At 40.1% G+C, this 17,712-nt stretch overlaps 1 long non-coding RNA gene across 1 annotated transcript; it reads left to right on the plus strand.

Moving 5' to 3' along the window:
- The first annotated feature begins 12 nt into the window (after positions 1-12).
- LOC112059834 (uncharacterized) lies at positions 13-12,869 on the plus strand. The gene is made up of 3 exons (XR_002889103.3): positions 13-138; positions 829-1,063; positions 10,150-12,869. It is a non-coding gene; the product is annotated as an uncharacterized LOC112059834 (long non-coding RNA).
- The last annotated feature ends 4,843 nt before the right edge of the window (positions 12,870-17,712 follow it).

The following is a 17,712-nucleotide window of genomic DNA, read 5'->3' on the forward strand; positions in this document are numbered from 1 at the left end:
CTGGGGGCGAGGGGGCGGCAGTGGTGGGAGCCGGAGCGCTCCCGAGCGAAAGGCGCGGGAGGCGGCCGCGCAGGGCACCTGTTTCCACTAGTCCAACTTCTGAGCGCGAGGCGCCGGGAGCGTCTGGTTAGTTGAAAGGTAAACCCCCTCTTTCGGGGGGGGAGGGGGAAGTAGCAGGAGCTGCTGGTGGTGCTGATGCATCAGGAGGAGGTGGAGGAGGAAATCAAGCCGGGAGGCATCGTGTTCCTTTTGAAAGCGTTTCTGAGTGGGCTCCGGGAGGTAATTACTGAGAAAAGCCCTGCTGGAAAATGGCTGTGATTTTTAATCTATTCAAATACCTAAAATCCACATGATTGGACTAGCAGAATGAATGGAACGTCAAGTGGATGGTGGTTTTGCTCCTTCATGCATATTCAACACGTAATTCACCTGCTACGCCTATACAAGGATGGATGATTTAACTTCAGATAGTTCTGGTTTATTAAGACTCAGCCCAGTTCTGCAGACTTTACTCCAGCTGAGTAATGCTCATTTCCGCCACTATTCCACTTGTTTTAATGAGATTACTGGTGGAGTAAGGGACTATTCGATGTGAGTAAAATTGGCAGAATCAGGATCAGATTAAGGCAATCCCCAGACTCACCACCACATGGGCTCCCTTTAGTCCGATCCCTGCCATAGCCTTGATCTTCACACCATCGCACCACGTGGGATGCTGGCAGCCAGGAGCATCCACAAATGCAATCTTCTGGGTGGTAGGGGTCTGCCACCATTTCCTTTTGAGTAGTCTGGGCCACACCTGATCTCTTCCCTACTCCTTGTCTCCAGGTGATCTTGGGTCCATCCAGGAGAAGAAAGGACTCATCCTCCTCCCACCCGAGTGCAGAATTCCCTATATACCCAGCACCACCCAAACAAAACCAGGATGGGATGGCAGCAGAAAGAGACCTCTACTGCGGTGGCAGGGTGGTGTAGGTGTGCTCCTCCTAATCAACCCATATGCAGGAACCCCAGCTCCAAGGAGATAGTAACTCTCCCAACCATTTCTATGCTAAGGGGTGAGGTGAGGACCAGTGTTCCCACTGTGTGTAGAACAAATGGCTACCCACATTGAAATGTAACATCTCCGAGTGAAGACTCTCCTACTCTTACTCTATTCCTCCCTCATTCCATCTACACATTCATTTTCTCTCCCTCCTCATTCATTCTGTATCCCATATTTATTATTGCCTACTTTCCACCACTTAGTCTTCCCCTCTCACTCTGGAGAGTAAGGGAGAGACCAAAAGAGTGAGAGAGTGAGCTGTGGAGAGAATGCCAACCTGGCAAGGAGCAGTGGCAGCCAGGACCCCTACCCTTGTGAGTGGTATGGGTGACAGCAGAGGTATCTCCCACACAGAGAGATAGGCATGACATCTTGGGTCCCCTCCCCTAGAGAATGGCAGAGATTACAGAAGAGGTCCCCCCTCAGGAGAGTTGGGAGCAGCAGAAGTGGTCCCCTCCCTCCAGCAAGCCAGGAGGGTAACCTAGTCCTGCTAATAACAGCACTGATTACATTATACTCAGGTCACTTTCAAGGTTTTCTTTGCAATTAACAGAGCTAGAAACTCTTTTTTAACGAGGGATGAGATTCTGACATCATTACTTGACTGCAGAAGCATTACTCTAGACTTGTCTATAGTGCATAGGCCTTAATCCATCCTATCCCATTGGCAACTCAGTTTTTTGCTAAGAATGATTTCTTTACTAAATGCCACTAAAACCTATAGTTTTCTGGAACTCAGGATTCCATTTGCAAAGTTTGATTTTAGTCATTTTCCCCTCTGAAAAGGGCAAAGGATGCAAATCCTTACAAAATTAAAGGAAACCGCGGGCTATTGCTATTGTTAAGAATGGTTTCTATTAGCAACCTTTATTCTGGAAGACTTAGAAATGGATATCCAACTTCAGTCCAGACAGAAACATGGCTTGTAATTCATACCACTAATGTATAATTTACAACATTGTGGCTGAGGAGAGGGGCAATCATTTGCATGCTTGGTTAAGAAGAGTTCAAAAACTAATACAAGTTCAAATATTTCAAAAAAATTTCTGTGGCTTTTCTGCCCATTTTGTCAATACCCACATGTAAGTGTCCTATAATATATACTTACAGAATAAACTACAGTTACACTGGGGAAAAGGTTTGCAACACTGGAGAAGACAATAGGTTCATCTCTGAGCCTTTACCCCTAGCAGCAGTCAGTATCTGTTGCTCGAAAATGCTCTGACCTAATTATGAAATGGTAAATGAAAAATCCTTCCTTACTAACCTCTTAAGTAAACAGTGTATGCTCTGAAGAAAAAGACTTGATTACATTTGTTATTTTATCTGGCACAGCTATCCTACGACTATTCAGCTAAATCCTGCTGTCTCTTGCAAACAAGTACTTTTAGTAAAGTCAATAGAACTACGTGCATGGATTAAAGGAGAAGGATTTGGCCCATTATGAGTGATAAAATTATCCAGCCATAGTATTTAACCTGATGACCTACTGCAGCAGCAAATTCCACAGCCTGAGAATGTGATACAAAGAAGGTATTTTTTTCAAAAATTGTTCTAAATTCATTGCTTGGTTGATTTTTTTCTTCTTCTCTTGCTAGCGTAAGGAGTCAAAAGGTGAGACTGATGACTTTTACAGTGACTTTCCCAATCTTAAATACCTCAATCAAATTATTTTTGATGCTTTTCCTTTCCAGGCAATGGCCCTGACCCTGCAATCCAATCTATATGCACCATCTTTTTGCCTAGGCAGAGCCCTCTTCAATGAAATTCTGCCCAGGTGCAAGGATCCATTCAAGTGCATCAAAGTGCAGATTGTATAATCCTTGTTTTTGTACTAACTCATCCACTGCAATTGATCTAATACACACAATACTTTAAATGTTCACATGTATTTTTAAAGTGTCTAAATTTGTATTTGTGCAGTCACATTTGTCAGTTAAATACCCTTCCACTTTTAGAGTAGTGAAAATAAAGATAAAAGTAAATCCATTGTTAAATAAAAATGGAGGAGAGGGTGGAATTCAATGCTGTATTACAAGTCTGAAGTCAAAAGCAGAGGATATGTCTGCTTAGGCCCCGTTGCTGCAAACACTTATGTACGTGCTTAATTTTACTACTACAAGTGACTTCAATGGGATTACTCCCAGTAGTAAATTTCAGTAGTAAAATAGAAGTTTGTGTTAGGATTGAAGCTATAGAATATAAGATGTTTGAAGCAGGGGCAATCTTTTGTTGTGTTCATAGAGTGCTCAGCACAATGGTCCCCTGATGCTTGACTGGGGCCTTTTAGGTGCTACTGCAATACAAACGATTAATAATAACAATAATGATGCAAAAGAGAATTAAGGTACTCTTTGGACCTACTGGACCAATGTGATACTCAGCTTTGGGGTAGCAGAATTAGGCTCTGTGTAGGCACTGCACGGCTGGTCTGTTCAGCACCTTAGTAACTCTTTAGACAAATTTCAGAGTAACAGCCGTGTTAGTCTGTATCCGCAAAAAGAAGAACAGGAGTACTTGTGGCACCTTAGAGACTAACAAATTTATTAGAGCATAAGCTTTCGAAGAAGTGGGCTGTAGTCCACGAAAGCTTATGCTCTAATAAATTTGTTAGTCTCTAAGGTGCCACAAGTACTCCTGTTCTTCTTTTTTCTTTAGACAAACACCCTCAGTTTTTGTCTGCTTAACCTTCACTTTTTATACCTTAATTTAATTTTATTTTTATTTTGCCTGAGTGAAGCAATACAAATCAAGAGTCTGTCACTGAGCATCTGTATTATTTACATAGGGCCAGACTGTACACTGGCTCTGAGTGATGTATTGCTGAATATCTGTGGATTTCCCAGAAATTTCAGAGACTGCTTATGGGATATATAAGCCCTGCACAGTGTTCAATGACAAGTTACAATCTTTCCCTGGAGTAAGAAAAGTCATGGGGGGTGGGATAGCTCAGTGGTCTGAGCATTGGGCTGCTAAACCCAGGGTTGTCAGTTCAATCCTTGAGAGGGCCATTTAGGGAACTGGGGTAAAAATCTGTCTGGGATTGGTTCTGCTTTGAGCAGGGGGGTTGGACTAGATGACTTCCTAAGGGCCCTTCTAGCCCTGATATTCTAAGATTCCAAAGATATTGTTTCAGATAACAGAAACAAGTTAGATTCTCAGGGAAGTAATAATAAGGCTAATGGAAGTAGCCCAAAATTAGGCAAATTACCTGGGATCTATTAAACATACACAGAGGAAATCTGTGCAAAGGGTAGGATTTCTTTTAAGCAAGGAAAGCTTGCCCATTTTTTGGCAAGATTCAGTTAGGTATTTACTTCAAGAAATACATTTCTTATGCTCTTTCATCCAAATGTCTCTGAGAACCTGATTCTGCCATCCATACTTGCATTGAGTGATAGCTTACTCTGCAAAGTTTATGGGTCAGGTTCTGAAGTTCTTAGGTTGGGTAGCACCCAAGTTTAGTAGGACTAGCATGAGTTGATGGTGCACATGGGACTATTTGTGTAGTAAGTTACCACTCAGTATGAGTACTGGGTAGCAGGGTCTACCCCTAAGTAAAGAGGTCCAAGTGGTCAATGATATTTCTGATTTAATTCTTGGCCTAAGTTCAGTTCTTCTCTTTCCTCCCCTTTTCTCCCCTCCCCTCCTCTCACCACTCAATTCATCTTCTCCTCCTTCAATGTATTTTGAAGTATTAGTTTAATGACAAATGTCACCTTACCCTAAATGTCATCTTACCCTTTGGATATGCCTTAAATCCATGACCACTTAATATGATATGAACTAATTTTTGAGGATTAAACATTTTAATCTTGATTGTGTAATTATAACTTGATGTTATATTTATTGTGTAATCAGAAATACAAATCATAAATCCCCCAAAGGACGTTTAATCATTTAAACCACTCAGGACTTACTTAAAGCTATTAGATGAGAAAGGTGGCCAAGGGGTAAAAATTCAAAGACTTCAAACACCTTTTATAAAACAAAAGATCATGGTTTTTAAAAGGATTTAAAAATGACTGGCCTGAGTATTTCCCCCAAGAAATCCCTATAATTTCAATTAGGTTTCTTCATTAAATAAAAAAGAAATCCTGCCTTTGAATCTGTTTTATGTACAATTTGAGTCCCATCACATCTCTTAAATAGGGGCAATCAAGTAAATTGTGTACTGGGACTTGCTCCATTACTGGCTGTATAAGGAAATAAACAGGTTTAATAGATTTTAGGATCAGGAAGGACCACTGTGAATATCTAAGCCTGACCTTCTCTATAACACAGGCCATACAATTTCACCCAGTCATACCTGCAAGGGCGAGGGAGGGGGGGAGATTATTCTTTTCCATGGTTATATTTGTTTTTTGTACCAATATGTATCAATTACTAATCCCTTTCCATATGGAGTTAAGTGGTACATTTTGCCCCTCTCAAGAGAACAAGTCGTAATTTAAACACCGTGGAGCCATTAGTACTTATATATCCATTGCCTATAGTATTTATAACTAATCTGAAATACTCATGTATAACTAACTACAAAATGACAGAATTCAACTCAGAGATGGTGGGGATACATTCTAAACTGAAGAGCAATTTTGAGGATCAGAAACTGTTGTCCCGTGGAATGACTGTGAAAGCTGACAGACTGTGCAGTCCATCTCCTTTTTAGATGTAAACTAGTTAAATGACAAAAACAAGCACTGAGCACATACAGAATTTTCAGGCAAAGCACTATTTCAATCATTTTTAAGTTTCATGTCCTCTTTGGAGTTATGGTAATTCTCTTTAAATAATTTATAGCTAAGATCCTGCCCATGACAGAAGTATTTGGGCTGCATACATAGTAAATATCATATGACAGATTAGGACCCACAGATTAGGTTGGGGGCTCATAGACTCACATACTTTAAGGTCAGAAGGGACCATCGTGATCATCTAGTCTGACCTCCTGCACATTGCAGGCCACAGAACATCACTCTGACCTTGGTGAAAATTCCTTCCTGACCCCAAATATGGTGGTCAATTAGACCCTGAGCATATGGGCAAGACCCACCAGGCAAATACCTAGGGACAGTGGCTTCATGGCTCTGTGGGGGCTAGAGCCAAGGAGCTGCAGAATATGCTTCCCTTGACATCTCCTTGGAAGCTTTTTCTAGTTGTAGCAGTAACTCCCACTTACACAACTGCAGGAGTGGTACTAGAGCTTTGTTGTGACATCAGCAAGAAATTTCATGACAACATAGCTCATGCGAGATGATCTGTGCTGCCCTGGGGAAGAAAGAGGCAAGTGAGCAGTGTGGAGGCTGTGGGCCTCCATGAAAATGATATTGCACACCTGAACAGCCCAAGATATGCAGGTTCAGAGAGCACAGTCAACCTGCCAGTTCAATGGTGGTATGGGGCAGAGGGAAAATCCTGCTCCACTTTGAAAGAGGAAATGAGAACTCATGGAGTTTCCTATCCCTAGGGGAAAAAAACATGTAGAGGTAGAATCATAGAATATCAGGGTTGGAAGGGACCTCAGGAGGTCATTTAGTCCAACCCCTTGCTCAAAGCAGGACCAATTCCCAACTAAATCATCCCAGCCAGGGCTTTGTCAAGCCTGACCTTAAAAACTTCTAAGGAAGGAGATTCCACCACCTCCCTAAGTAACCCATTCCAGTGCTTCACCACCCTCCTAGTGAAAAAGTTTTTCCTAATATCCAACCTAAACCTCCCCACTGCAACTTGAGACCATTACTCCTTGTTCTGGTACCACTGAGAATAGTCTAGATCCATCGTCTTTGGAACCCCCTTTCAGGTAGTTGAAAGCAGCTATCAAATCCTCCCCCATTCTTCTCTGCTGTAGACTAAGATAGTCAGTCACAGGTAGTATGTGACCATTTATGTTTTCCTTTTTTTAGGAAGAGGAGAGGAGGTGGTTTGTTCGTTCAACTACCTTATTAGAATAAGACTACATTTATACTACAGCAACAAATGCACTGCTTGAAACAATAAAAATCCCAAGGCAAATATTCATAGAAGTTCTTCTGTGTTAAAAGACTACTAGAGCAGATTATAAAAGAAAACAGCTACTAATTATAAACATTGGGTTCCCACACATTAGCATCACAAATGTAAAATGACAGCCCACAAGAGTAGGTTCAGAAATCTCATTAAAAATGTAACTTAAAAAAGAAATGTTGCAGTTTATTTGTGGTTGTACATACTGTTTTATTACCTTTTGAATGTTCATATTGCTTGTCTAACCACAATGGGCAATATCTCTTTAAGTATATTTTTACTGATAAATGTATATATGTGAAAGGATAATTAACATCTGATCATTTTCTAAACCATTCCAAAAATAAAACAGAATTCTAGAATTGCCTAAGAATGTAGTAATCCAAATTACACAGTGCAGTACAAAAGGAAAAGAATAATGATACAGTAATATAAAAAGGGCAAAACCACAGTGAGAAGGGACATTTGTCAGTATACTCAGAAAAGTACAATCTGTCTTCCTGGCAAGGAGTACAAGTACTACATGCCAATTCTTCTTTCTGACTTCAAGAAGATTTGCCATATGTCTTCAAAGTCAGAAACCTCCTCTTAAATATAGGATACTGTTTGCTTATACTGTGTGTAGCTGTAGCAGGGATGGGTGGCATTCACACTGACTAAATTGGAGCAGTTATAAATCTTTTAGTGCCACAAAATAATGTGTCAATCCAGTTTTTGTGGGGTTTGGATATCTGAAATAGGAAGGAGCAATCTGGCTGCTAACGAATAAGGAAACTTCACAGTTTTACTTTGTCTCCCACACCAACAACTTACTCTAAAAGTTCTTTTTTATGCAAAAATCCCCAAAATTTCTCAAGATGAAAGTGATTTTAGTATTTTCATATGTATACCACATTATTAGAATGAATTACATGCATTTACAAATACAGCATCTCTGTGCAATAATTAAATGTGTTTTGATGTTTCTTAATATTACTATGATTAAGTATCACTCATAAATTATCTTAAATGTATATGGTGCTTCAAACATAATGCATCATACATTAAGTAGAAAGAATTGCTGATCATATTTCAGTCAACACTTTATGAACACAAAAGACAGCCATAGAAGAGTATGACTAACAAATGGCCTTTTAGTGGATGGTTGTCCGCAGTCTAGTTACGGGGATCAGATTTCCACCTGGGAAATGGACACCATCTTGGCCAGACAGACTCTCAGCAATCAGCAATGCCATCCTTGGAATCTGCTGAAGCTGGTCTCCTTTATTGGGTTGACTTAGACCACCACTAAAAATTCAGGAAATGGGAAACATAAGTACCTCTGAATGGGGTTTTGGCAAAGGAGGTGAGTAAAACCAATTAGCTCTGTTCTTTGAATACCAATTGTGAGACAAAGCTGCAAGCAACTGAATCCTTTCAGAAATCCCTTAACCATCTTAATTTTAAAAGGCCTGTTGAGGGCTGGTATCACACATATCTCATCTATCTGGGCGTTTCTATTGTGCTCCTTACTGTGGTGTCTGAGCATTTTATGGAATTAAATGGGTCTGCTATGTAGTCACATTAATATTGATGTTTGGTTCTCTCCTTCACCTACCTGGGAAGGAAAAGAGATATTTTATTACTAAAGTTATTATTGTGGGAAAGCTATGAAGAAGAGTGGAATCTTAAGTTTTGTCCAGAATTCAGTGAGATTCGTGATTATACTAAACTCCTGAGGGAGACACTTCCAGAGCTGTTGCTCACCCATCAGAAAAAGCTGTCTCCCACTCTCATGACTCATAGGGCCGGTTTACATTAAGGAAATTTGCACTGATGTAATGACATTGATGGTTTAAATGTAGACATGCTGCATAGGTGCAGAGTTTACACCACTGCAATGTAATCCGGTAACATACCAAAATAAACTGTGCAAGTGTAAGACATTGTTTGCATCAGTGCAAAACTTTTATATTAGGGCTTGCACAATGTTGTTACACTGATGCAAATTCCCCATATGTGGATAGAGCCTCACGCTTGCTCCTGTGGAATGCAGCTATCATGAAAAGTCATAGTTACATAGAAAGAGTTGAGTCCCTGAAGTAGCCTAGATTCAGCCCTTTGAGGGTGTTGAAGGACCAGAATTCTGAATTTGGTCTGGTATTTGTTGTGTGGCAAGTGTAAATCTGGAGCCCCAGGATGATGTACTTGCATTGTGTGTGTTACTTACTAGTTGGGCTGCAGCATTTTGAGCCATATTGAAGTTTTGTGTTCCCCCAGAGATGATGATGTTATTTCCAAATGCAGCACACTGCATTAGTTGAGCCTGAAAGTCACATATACCTGGATCCATACAGCCAAGTTGGTAAATGATAGGACAGGGCCTAGTCTCTTGGCCAGTGGTAGATGGAACAAAGTGTTTCTGGCAGCTGTGGCTATTTGAAAATCCAGTAGCAACATAGTCCATGAGGATCGAAAGGCTGTGAACTCTTTTGGCCTCCTGGATTGAAGATGATATTAGAGTTTTGCTTAGTGCTTTGAAATGTTCTCTTCCCATTAACATTTTGATCAGGTTTAGGTGCCCTCAGTTACTATTGATCCCAACATTGATTTTGCTTAGGCATTGGGACAGCTGGGAGGTGGTACTGTTAGCATTTACTGTGAAAGATAAGTAGAGTTGCATGCCATCCTCATACTGGAGGTATTTGGAGCCAGAATGTTGCTTGATCTCCTTAAAGGTTGTAGATACATGTTGAAGAGAATAAGAATGTGGACAGAGCATTGTATAACTTCACAAGTGAGGTCTCTAGAGGTGGAGGTGCAGATGCCCATTACAAACTGCTGAGATTGTTCCCACGGGAAGGATCTGAACCAGAGCTGCACATGTTCATTTTCACTGCCAGATTTTTGAGGTGCAGCAGTAGCATCTCCAGGGTGATAATATGCAACACTTCTGTGAGGTTCAGCAGTATGGGAGTGAGTGTTTATCCATAAGTCCATGCCAAAAGGAAATGATAGTTTTTGCTGCTAGTACCATCCATGGACCAAAATGAACTTGCCTCAATAGACTATATATGGAAAATTACACTAAATCATTTTGGTTTTTTCTATCAATTCAACAGAAAGAAAGTGACAGTTCAAAAGGAGAAAATCTTAAGCAGACTTCATGCCTGACACATCCTACTACACTTTGCAAAAATTACCATAACTACCTCCAATAATTACAGGCTATATTCTACACAAATGTATAAAGCAACATGAAGATATCCCGATTTCCATGACACCTGTCTCTTCATTAGCAGCAAGAATCTTCTATATAACTGCCAATAATCCTGGAGAAACTAGAAGGGCTATATGGTATGAATGTGTCATTTACACAGTTATCATTTGCTCAAGGAAGAATTAAATCAATTTGTGAAAGCCATGATGTTATAGGCTCATATACATACATCTGAAAGGTATAAAAGTCTTAGGGATGTAGTCTTATTTTGGATATTTTGTCTGAGCTCACATCACTGCACATTGTATTGTAAACACAGCTACAGCACAAATATACACCATGGGAGTAAAAAGCAATTTTAGAAGATAGCTGATGACATTATACCTTGTATGAGATCATAATTAAACCATTAGTTTGACCAGATGATCCAGTATTGCTATGAGAAATGAGATTAGAGTCTGATGTAATCCATTCAAGTGGAAAGAGTTTGTTAAACTGATTGCAGTAAAATAAGATTTTTTTTTTCTGGGCTGTTTTTCTGTTGAGTTGGACATATGGATTTCAGGAGACAGATGTGGCTAAAAATTCTGATCACTGTATCTATGGGCCAGATCTGCAAAGATGGGAACTGTTGGGAAATTGGCCCTACAAATTTAATTTAGTTGTGAGATCAATATGGAAGTGCATAAAATGTTAAAATAACCTATAATAACAAATGTTTACAGAATGTTATAAACAGATGCAAAAGAACCAAACAGAAAGACTAAATTAGTCCAAACAAAAAGGCCAAGTTGAATAATTTAAGGACTATGTTGAAATCATGCTTGGTAAAAACAGAAAATGTGGAACCAGAAATTAATTAACCAAAGTGTGTTGGATATTAGGCCAAACTGGTGGACAAAATAATGAGGGGATGAGCTATTCCACCCTCCATTCCCTTTGTGGTTCCTTAAGAAAGAACAGATGGAGGAGAAATACATATGGAGGCTACTGGAATAAGTTTCACCAATATGGCTGCTACTCCAACTGCCTCCTGAGACCCCAGGGCCCAAAGAGAGGGACTCAAATAACATCGCCACCTCTACCAGCTCCAGCTGAATCCCAACTACCACCTGAGGTGAGATAGGATTGAACTTTAACAGCAACAGCTCTAGCCCATCTCAACTAACTTCTCTTTTCCCCAAAAGGACAATTACCATCTTTGGTACCATTTAAGAGACTGGAGGGTTTTCTTCCTAAAACTCTCTCCAGCTAAAGGGAAATGGAACAAGAAGTGTTCTTAAAATGAAAACCTTATGTTACATTTCAAATACTTTAATGGTTTTCCCTTAGTTTCTGTATCTTTAATAAAAGGTTAAAAGGGATTTTTAGTGGTGTGTTAACCATGGTACTAAGCAGCCTGAGGTCTCTGTATACCAAATCCCAAACCTTGTTTAACCCAGTCACTGTCCAGCATTAAACAGTGTTATGTTAACACCTTTGACCCAGTTATTCCATCTAAATTAATACAAGAGAATCTTTGTTAGATTGTTTCTTTTTATTCAATCTATCTTATAAACTTTCATAAAGTCCTGGTAAAATACAGTAATAGCATCTCCCTGCCAATACTTTTGCTACTAACACAATACCCTCTGCAGGATTTGTTGCACAATCAATATTGCCTCTCTTGATGTATATTATAACTTTCCAAATCATTTATACCCTCTGGATAATTTCTGTTTCAAGTATCTTCTCCATGGATGGTGTAAAGCTTATAGGCCTAATGTATCCAGGGATATTTTAAATACATATGTTAAACTGTTCTCCAGGCCAGTAATACTCGTCCCTTTTTCCAAATAGATTTAAAGCACACATCTGTTAGGCGATTACATAATCTTTAGCTAATTCTTTAATAATTTTGGAAAGGCATTACAAAATATTTGGTTGAAACTTAGAGCCTGGGAGGTGCTGCCGGCCCCCTGCAAAATGCTGACTGCCTTCCACTCTCATTGAAGGGTTGCATACAGCTGCTAAATCAAAATGGGATGAATTTACTATACATCAGCTTTTTGTCTTCCTACCTTTCTAAAATGTCCTTTGAGTCTATGCGCTATTAATCCCCTTGACCAACAGCATACTGAATTACTCCACTGGGCCAAATTCTGCTCTGAGTTACATCTGTGTGAATCCAGAGTAACGCCATTAACGTCTGTGGACTTTCATTGGTGTACATACAGAGTATCTAAAAGTGGAATCTGGCACATTGACTTCAACAGATTTATGCTCATATAGCATCAGAATAGTGACAACAGAATTAGGATCCCATTGTGCATCGGTGGTTGTTAATACCAAATGCCTTGAAGTTTGTTTTAGAGACTTTAGTTAGCACTATAGCAGTCCTGCCACAGTAGCCCTTAATGTTTTTTTTAGAAATTGTTATACTATTTTTCAATTTTGAAACTTTGACCTTTCTGTACAGGATGAGAGATATAGCAGAAGAATAAATTGTTCTGCTTTTTTCCTCCTAAAAGTCAATTAATTAAGTTTGTCACACTGTATCACCTCTCTCTCTCAAACAGGTCAAGTCTTTCCAGAGAAACCAAGCCAATACTGAGAAACATATGTTGAAATATTTTGCAAATAAACTGGTATAACAATGATTATTTTTGTTCCGTTTGTTTTACCTTTGCAGTGAGAATAAAAAGAAAAGAAAGCAGTTATGCTAAATGCTAGACAATATTTTTAAAATATTTATTTTTCATCTATACTAAACCCCACAGGTTTTCAATGTTTTTTGTAATGCTTCAAAATGTCTTGGCTTGATAATAAGCAACTCATTCCTCTTATATGAAAAGTCAAGTTTATTATAATTTGAAATCAAGTGGCTATTCAGGAAGCAATAGAGCAAATTCTGTCAAACTGTAAGAATTGTTTAAGTAAATGTTCATCTAATCCATAGAGGGCATAATATCTTACAATATTTAAAAGTTTGATGGAATCCTAATATACAGTTTACATCTTGCAAAATAAGTGAATAGTTAGGGTGGGTTTTTTGTTTTCCCTCATTGAGGAAGTATTAACAATCTAAGATCTAATTTGTCTCTCTCAGGAATTCTCTCACTGTAGATCCATCATTATGCACAGCCTATTTAACATGATGTTTGAGTATAGAGAGTATGTAGTTTTGGTTCTAATCATGGAATGGAGCAGGCAGACAAACTGTACTGTTTCCTGCTTCCATTGCTTCACAATACTCATAATTAGCCCCTTCTCTGTTTGTGTTTCCTTCTAAACTACCAGCATAGGCACTTTTGTCCCAGAACCAGATTAACCATTACACCACTTAACCCCAGACCTAATGGCTTAAATCATAGATATGCTTTGTCCCCTGATATAGGATGACACAAATGTTTGTATTCCATATTCTGATCTTTCATTGTCTTCCAGAAAGATTTTAATCAGAAACTATGTATGGGTGTCTCTTCTGTATCATCCATTGTATATAAGAACCGAAGAGCTGCCATACTGGGTTAGACCAATGGTCCATCTAGCCCCATGTCCTGTCTTCCAACAGTGGCTATTGCTCAATATTTTGGAGGGAATGAACAGAACAATTGTCAACTGAGCCATTCTCTGTCATTCAGTCCCAGTTCTTGATGTTAGAGATTTAAGGACACCTGAAGCATGGGGTTGCACCTGATCATCTTGACTAATAGCAATCGATGGACCTATGCCCCATGACCTTATCTAACTCTTCTTTTAATCCGGTTATACTTTTGGCCTTCAAACATCCCATGGCAATGAGTTCCACAGGTTGCTTGTAAACGTAGTGAAGAAATACTTCCCTTTATTTGTTTCAAACCTGCTGCCTATTAATTTCATTGGATGACCCCTAGTTCTTGTGTTATGTGAAGGGGTAAATAACACATCTTACTCACTTTCTCCATGCCATTCATGATTTCATTGACCTTTATCATAACCCCTTTTAGTCGCCTCTTTTCTAAGATGAACAGTTCCAGTCTTTTTAATCTCTCCTAATATGGAAGCTTTTCCATACCCAACAATTTTTGTTGCCCTTCTTTGTACTTTTTTTCAGTTCTAATATATCTTTTTTTGAGATGGGGTGACAAGAACTATATGGAGAATTTAAGGTTGGGCATACCATGGATTTATATTGTGTCATTATGATATTTTCTGTCTTATTTTCTATCCCAGTGGTTCTCAAACTGTGGGTTCGGACTCCAAAGTGGGTCACAACCCCCTTTGAATGGGATCACCAGGGCTGGCTTAGACTTGGTGGGGCCTGGGGCTTAAGCCGAAGATGAAGCTTCAGCCCTGGGCAGCAGGGCTCAGGTTTCAGGCCCCCTACCTGGGGCTGAAGCCCTTGAGCTTCAGCTTTGGCCTCCCTGCCCAGAGCAGTGGGGCTCATGCTTTGGCCCCTCTACCCGGGGCAGTGGGGTTTTGGCGGGCTCAGGCTTCAGTCCCCCCTCCTGGGGTCGTGCAGTAATTTTTGTTGTCAGAAGGGAGCCATGGTGCAATGAAGTTTGAGAACCCCTGATCTATCCCTTTCCTAATGGTGCCTAATATTGTTAGTGTTTTTGACTGCCTTTGCACACTGAGCACCTATTTTCACAGAACTATCTATGATGGCTCCAAGATCTCTTTCTTGAGTGGCATCTGCTTATTTAGACCCCAGGTATGTATAGCTGGGATAATTTTTTCCAGTGTGAATTACTTTGTACTTATCAATATTGAATTTCGTCTGCCATTTTGTAGCCCAGTCACCCAGCTTTATGAGACCCCCTTAGTAACTCTTCACAGTCAGTTTTGGACCTAACAATCTTGAGTAATTTTGTATTGTCTACAAATTTTGTAACTTCACTGTCCACCCCCTTTTCCAGATCATGTATGTATATGTCGAACAGCATAGGTCCCAATACAGATCCTTGGGGGACCATGCTATTTATTGTGAAAATTGATCACTTATTCCTACACTTTTCCCCCTATCTTTTAACCAGCTACTGATCCATGATAGCACCTTCCCTCTGATCCCATGATTGCTTACTTTGCTTAAGAAATTTAAGAGCCATACAGATAATGGTTTGTGGAAGGAGGAGGCAAAAAGAAAGGTCAGCCTTTTAATTTAGCTAATAACTGATTTCACTGCAGATTCTCTGTAGAGATAACAAGCACCTTCAGAGTGTGTCAAACTATTTTTGAAGAATAATTCCAAATGAATAACAGAATTATTTTCTATTCTTTTTATTCCTCAGGTTTTGATCTAAGAGGTTATTTCAGCCAGCTGTCAATCATATAAATAACACTACTTCATATTTATAAGGCACATTACGTTCAGTGATCTTAGGTATTACAACTATTAATGAATTAAGCCTCACATTATCCTTCTGAAGTATGTATTATCCTCCCCTTTTTACACAGATAGGAAAATATGGCACAGAGAAGCTAAGAAACCTGTTCAAGTCACAAAATTAAGTCTGTGGCACAACTGGGAAGAGAACCCAGATGTCCTGGCTCCCAGCCCTGTAACTACACAACTGTCCTTCCTTTCAGATATTTCAAAGGGTGGGTATATAATTCTCAGAACTGTTTGCAAACTATTGTACCATGAGGCTCGTGCAATTTTTCAAAATGAAAAACGGAATAAAATTTAGCCATAGCATTGGCTGAATATGGTAATGACCCAGTTGTTTACCATGAAATGTTACATAGGATAGCCTGCCATTTTGAGTCTTTGTACAAAGAGATTCTTTCTGATGCCCTTTATTGTCCATTAGGGATGGGAGGAGAACTGTGTTACAAATTATTCATGCTGTCACAATATATCATTAAAGATCAGGTAACTGAAACAATCGTTTATTGTCGGTAGCTAATTGAAATATGCTCTCATAAACCAATGGTTTGTGTGAATGTCTGTGCAGCAAAAAAGAGATGAGATTGTCAGTGAAGAGAGGGTCAGTGTTCCTCTGGACTGTGGGTCAAGTTCAGATGATGCAAGTTAAACCATCTTACACATTAGCACCCCAAGGAGCTTCTTGTATCCATATCACCAATATGTAAGGGAGTCTAAGTACAAGCAATGTATACACCAAACAGAAGTGTGTAAAGAGTTAAAGTTGTCTCCAGACTCCTTTTAACATACACTTTTATACCTTCTTCCAGCTCATTAAAATGTAAGTATAGCGGAGTGCAAGGGAATCTGAGCGTAAAGACATCTAATTTACAAGACCTTACACATCACCTCTGTATTTAGCACGTCTTTGAATCCTATTTCTTCCAGTCACTTTGTACCATTGTGAGGTCTTTTTCATCTTTTTCATCCTTCCTGCTCCACCTCATACTTCCTCTCCTGGCTGCTAGATGTTTAGAAATTGAGTAAATAAAAATTGATCTTCCTTTTTTCTTGAATGGATTCTTTAATGGTCTACATATTTTTTTACCTTTAAAGGAGATGAGCTATAAAACTTAAATATTCTTTAAGATACTAAATACATTAATTAATATTCTTATAGTTTTAAGTTGTACAATGATAGGGCTAGATCAAGAAGATTAAGGGTATGTCTACACTATGAAATTAGGTCGATTTAATAGAAGTCGATTTTTTAGAAATCGATTTGATACAGTCGATTGTGTGTGTCCCCACTAGGCGCATTAAGTCGGTGGTGTGCGTCCATAGTACCGAGGCTAGCGTCCACTTTCGGAGCATTGCACTGTGGTAGCTATCCTACTGTTCCCACAGTCTCCGCTGCCCATTGGAATTCTGGATTGAGCTCCCAATGCCTGATGGGGCAAAAACATTGTCGCGGGTGGTTCTGGGTACATGTCTTCAGGCCTCCCTCCCTCCATGAAAGCAACAGCAAAAAATCGTTTCTCACCTTTTTTCCTGGGTTACCCATGCAGACGACATACCACAGCAAGCATGGAGCCCGCTCAGCTCACTGTTACCGTATGTCTCCTGGGTGCTGCTGGCAGATGTGGTACTGCAGTGCTACACAGCAGCCTCCCCTTGCCTTGCCTTGCCTTGCGGACAGCAGATGGTACAATACGACTGCTAGCCGTCGTCATCGTCGTGTGGATGCTCCTGGCCGACCTCGGTTAGGTTGGTTGGGGGGCACTTGGGCAGACATGGGTGCTCCTGGACGGCCTTGGTGAGGTCAGTCGGGGGCACCTGGACAAAAATGGGAATGACTCCAGGTCGTTCTCTTCTTTAAGTTTCGTCTAATGGAGATTCAGTCCTGCCTGGAATATCATGCCAGCTGGAGGCTTCTGCCTCAGGCTGCTCTCCCAGTCGGCAGTACCGCGCGGTCGCACCTAACCCAGCCTACCCCTTGCTCCCATGGCTCATGAAGCCTGGACAGTAGTAAGGACCAGTTCAACTATAGGCTGAGCAGTGCAGAATGGTGGTAGAATGTGCCTTTGGATGTTTAAAAGCTCGCTGACGCAGTTTACTGACTCGGTTAGACCTCAG

This window comes from Chrysemys picta, chromosome 1 (assembly GCF_011386835.1).
Source record: "Chrysemys picta bellii isolate R12L10 chromosome 1, ASM1138683v2, whole genome shotgun sequence".
Taxonomy (NCBI): Eukaryota; Metazoa; Chordata; order Testudines; family Emydidae; genus Chrysemys; species Chrysemys picta.